Below are 5120 nucleotides of genomic sequence, written 5' to 3'. Positions count from 1 at the left end.
GAAGACATCGAAGCGGTTGGTCGTTGTTAGGAAGTTGTTTAACTACTGAAACAGATTTTTCAATAATCTTACTGTTGAAGGGGAGGTTTGATATAGGCCTGTAGTTCTGTAGTAGCAGCTTGTCCAAGCTGCTCTTTTTCAATAGAGGTTTGATAATTGTTGTTTTCAGGGCCTGGGGGAAAACACCTGACAAAAGGGACGTTATTTGTGTTAAATCAGATGTTATCATGGGCAAAGCTTTCTTAAGGAAAGTTGTGGGTAAAACATCGAGACAGCAGAAAGAAGAGCTTAGTTGGCGCTGGTAGAGTGGAGTTCAGATGCTACAGTTACATGAGGGTTTGTTAACCTGTCGACTGTGGCAAAGCATTATCGATGTTATTGCTGATAATCTCAGAGAAGAAAGATTCTCTCGCAGTTTTCAGTTGTAGGTCATATCTGTATAGTCTCTCTTTATAGATAATATAGTGAACCTGGAGTCCAGTCTTTCGCCACCTGCGTTCAGATTTTCAACACTCCTTTTTTTCACTTCAGACTGGTGGAGCACTTCTCCATGGAGACATTTTCTTCCCAGAAACAACTTTCACTTTAATTGGACCAATTGAATCAATGATGTCAGAGATTTTAGAATGAAAGTTTTCTACCAGCTCATCGTGTTACAGAAAAGTGGTCAGATAGGGTAACATCAATTACAGACACCTTGGAAATGTTTAGACCCTTAGTGATGATCAAGTCCAAAATATGTCTCTGTTTGTGCGTTTGCTGTTTAACATGTTGAGTCAAACCAACATTTCTAAGAGTGTCACATAGATCTATTGTACTTCTGTCTTCAGGATTGTCCATGTGAATGTTGAAGTCTTCCACAATAATTAAACAGTCATAATCAACACATATCACAGATAAAAGCTCATTAAAATCACTGAAAAAGTTTGTTTTGGACTTAGGAGGCCTGTTCAGAACATTCAAGAACATGGTTCGGACCGGGCTCTTTACCTTGAGAGCCATATATTCAAAAGAGTCAAAGTTTATGGCTTTTAAGTTTGATTGTTTATTACTGTCTCTTATCCTTTTAGCTTTGTTCTTTCTGTCACGTATAAGCACAGAGATTTTCCAACTATTTTCCATCAGGGATCCAAGGTTTTCAGGGAAATAATTATTTATGATAGAGTTACCACTGGGGTCCAGACAGTATCACAGAGAAGGGATTTAACGATCCTTATTTGAAGGAGATAAATTAGGAGGAGGTTGTGGGGCTCTGCGCCTTTTGGAATATGTTGGTTTAGTGGCAAGGCCTGGGCCATAGGGGGTGTTGAATGGAGAAGATGTCAGAGTCATTTGGGTCCTGTTCCCGGTGGGGAAATTCATGTTGGTGTTCATTGGGAGTGGCTGCCTCATGGGGTTAGGATCAGAATTCTTTAGGGGGTTGGGACTGTTTCATCCTGTGGTGGCTCTGTTGGTTAGTTTGGACCATGTAGACCCCTCATTTGTACATGGCCCCCTCTCTGGATGAGAATGGGGGTTGTTGGTGACTGGGGTTAGGCCAGGGTGTTGGGGTCTGGGCCGGGGTCGCTAAGATACACGCACCAGCCCAGACTAACCCAGCCCGGGTTCAGGTGCTGGGGCTGTCTGCCTTTCTCCACCCTGGAGGGAAGGGGACCACATCCTGGGTCCGGGGGCTGGTTACCCCATGGGGTATCGGCACCTGGGAGTATAGAGTATGTATGGGGAGTGTCAGTGAGTGTATGAAGTCCATTGTTGTTTGTCTTTACATCGGGTGCGTCGGTGTGAGTGTTTTTATGTGTTACTGTGACTGTGTGTACCTGTTCTTTGTGTCGGGTAGGGTCTTGGACTGCTCCCCCTCCTGGATCACTTTAAGCCCCCCTTCAAATGTGGGGTCTATTTCCTCCCCGCCACACTATCCGCGGGTGGTTGGTGTCTCTGCCCGGTGGTGTACTTGTGGTTCTCGGTGTCTGGGGTTGGGTGCTTTGGTGTTTCCCAGCTCACTCCCGGTGGCTACTTGCCGGGTCCTGGGAGGGGGTTTAACAAGGGGGTCCACTTCTCCTGTGGAAGTCGGTGGGGAGACCTCTTGTGATGAACTCTCTCAGCCAACTGCTCTATCTCTGCTTTAGCTGTTGGTGGCAGCTTTATTATTGTTGTTGATACTCCTGCTGAAGGTCGGGGCTGCTGGTGGATTAGTTATTGAATAGAAGAGATTAGATGTGAAACGTCTGGTTCCAGGCTTGTTCAAGCAGAAACCATCGTGCTTGAAAAGGTGTTGTGTCAGGTTTAACCAACCTAACAATATTTATAACATCACAAAAAGAAGAGAGAGACAAAGTATTAGTTATTTTACTCGCACGAGGAGAACGGTCAGAGATGTGTTCAGTTACAAGTCTCCCAACCGCTCTCAAACCCATCCAACCGCTTCCTCTTTTTATTGTCTTTTGGGGGTCCCTAGTTTACAAAAACATTAATCTCTAAAGGATGGGAAAACAACAGCTGCATCGTAAACAAGTCATAAACAGCTTTATCCATTTACAACACATTTCCACAGTCCCCTTTCAGCTTCCAGGGCCAGTTGCGCCTTTTGTTGAGTGTAATCAGCCTTCATCTTTATGACCTCCTCAACTGGACTGCTTCCTTCTGTGCTAGCTCAGCTCCATTTATGATCTATGCCTGCAGACAACTCATCACATTCTTTACTCACACACATCTTCAATGATTATAAGATTAAATGGTTAAAATAAAGAATAGGAAGAAAACAAGACAAACTTTATTCAATTATTCCAACATGTTGTTTTTCCCAAAAAATGCACATGCTTTTTTCAAAGATTTATTAATCATCAGAAGTCACAAAAAAATCTCATCTCTACAGAAAATCGCTGCAAAGGGTCAGCTGAGAAACACCTTGATATTGAGACCTTCAACTTTATTCAGCAGATGAATGAAATCCTCCTTCAATATGTCTGATTTTTTCTTAGCTACGTCATCCAGGGCTCAAAAGTGTATGATAAGATTTTCTAGGGTCGGGTGCTCTTCTGTGATTGCCAGAATATTTTCTGAGATATCGGACACCATGTTATTGGTACCAATTATAACTTCTGTGTTTTTCTTGTTGCAGACGTTTTTGATCCCATTCACAGCTGTGTTGCCCACTATTAGGGTCCTCCTTCTGGGGCAGCTTAGGAGAAGACTGTTTAGAATGAAGATTGTTCTCATACCTTTTATTGTTCTCAGAAGATGGATCATTTTCCTAGTTTTCATTCTGTAGTGGGGCAAATCTGTTTTGGAGGGGAATTCCAGCTGGCTCACTCCTATCAGTTGTTGTGACAACAGCTCGCTGTCGAAGTCTTCTTTTCCCAGGGGAAACGGGGGCATTTCCTTGTAATTCTGGCCATTCTGATTTATTTAATTGCTGAGATCTTCCAGTGAGTTGTCTTCCTTGATTTTTTGGCCTTGCGTCTAAAACATGCCAGGGGGGTCTGCCTGTGGATTTATTCTCGGCATTCTGTTTGCTGGCTGAGTCGTTGAGCTGGCTGTCACTGTTTGGGATCTCAGCCTGAGTAGAATTATCGCTGTACCCCCTATTTACCTCAATATTCACTGCTAGTTGATGGAGTTTAATCTCCAAAACAGTCAATTTCTGTCCAAGTTTGTTGAAGTCATCTGTGGTGAAGGAAGGCATCTTGTGCTGATTAGCTGGCATTGACTTGTCCTTCTTTCAGGTTCGATCAAAAAAACATGGCGAAATCCTTTAGAAAAAATAATAATAATCCTTTGGTTGTCACTGGTATGAAGTAGCTTTTATTCAACTTTTCCATAATTTTGGTAAAGAGATAAAAGGTTGAGAGTAAAAGAATGCAAGCAAGAAGGGAGAGGGTAGGAAAAGTATCTGACCAGGCTAAGAAGCAGAAAAGCCACTAATTAAGCCACTAATTTTCAAATCATTCTTCTTTTCCTGAACTCCATATGTTTATTTATTACAATGTCAGAGCCTGGGGTTTTGCTTTGTGATTTTTACCTGCTGCTTACTCTGTTTAGCCTCTAGCTAACTCTACTCTCTTTAGCGACAGGTGCAACCTGTTAACCACTCATCAGGAGGTGCTTAAAGAGGCTGGGCAGTCAACACTCCAGTGCCTGAGTGTTTTGCCGATGTGGTAACCCCTTGCCTCGCCAAGCTTCTGGCTTTCTATATTTCCTGAAACTGTAGTTTCTGATTTCTCATCGTGCTCCTTCCCAGGTTATTTCCAAGCCCTGGCTCAGTTCCTGTGAATCTACCAGACCAAGTACTAGAAACCTGAAAGACCTTCCTGATCAAGCTCCAGCTGAGTGCCCCTGGGTTCTCAATCCCTGGACCTGCCTCTAGCGAATCCTGCCCACCCTCCAACAATCCTCACTGGCACCGGCATTAATAGACACACTTAAGGTGAAGCATTTAGGGATTTGAATTACTGGACCATCACAAACTGACTTAGCCTTCAGGCTGCTCGCCTAGAAGTTCCACTTGGGACCAAGCGGCGGCTCCTAAACCACCCTCTCCAGGCTCTGAATATACACCTCTTCAAGCTGGACTCCTCTCCACTACCTGTAAGCATCAACTTGCATTCAACCAGACTTTTCCATTTACAATTGCAACCTTTTCACCAATTCTCAGTTTCTGTGCAGTGACGACTCCAGTTCCTGTTCCAGATCCATTAACTATACCTGCAATAAACTTTTCTCCATCTCCTGAGTGATCCTCTGCATGTGGGTCAAAGCTATTAATAAAACTACGACATACAATTGAATTTGTTGCTGTTGTATTTTTCCTAGTTGCCTTGTTTCTGTTTTTTTGTGTCCTTTTGATATATTTTCTCCTCCAATATATCCCTGCTGTATCATTTTACCCTAACAATTTCCCTGAGCCCATTTATTACCATCTTACTTTCTTACATTTCTTGGTTACTGTTAGGTCTATTTCACCTCAACATGCAGCTGGAAATGTAAAACCAACGAAGGGTGGGACAGATATGGTCTTTGCGTCACCGCCTCAGCTTCTCTTTTCTTGGCTGTGGTCAAGGCTCTAGGAAGTAGTTGTTGATTAGCCCTGACTTCTGAGGCCTGGTTCAGACAAGGAGCTGCTG

The sequence above is a fragment of the Girardinichthys multiradiatus genome, chromosome 14 (genome assembly GCF_021462225.1).
Source record: "Girardinichthys multiradiatus isolate DD_20200921_A chromosome 14, DD_fGirMul_XY1, whole genome shotgun sequence".
In the NCBI taxonomy this organism is placed as follows: Eukaryota; Metazoa; Chordata; class Actinopteri; order Cyprinodontiformes; family Goodeidae; genus Girardinichthys; species Girardinichthys multiradiatus.
Note: the sequence above shows the minus strand (reverse complement) of the source record.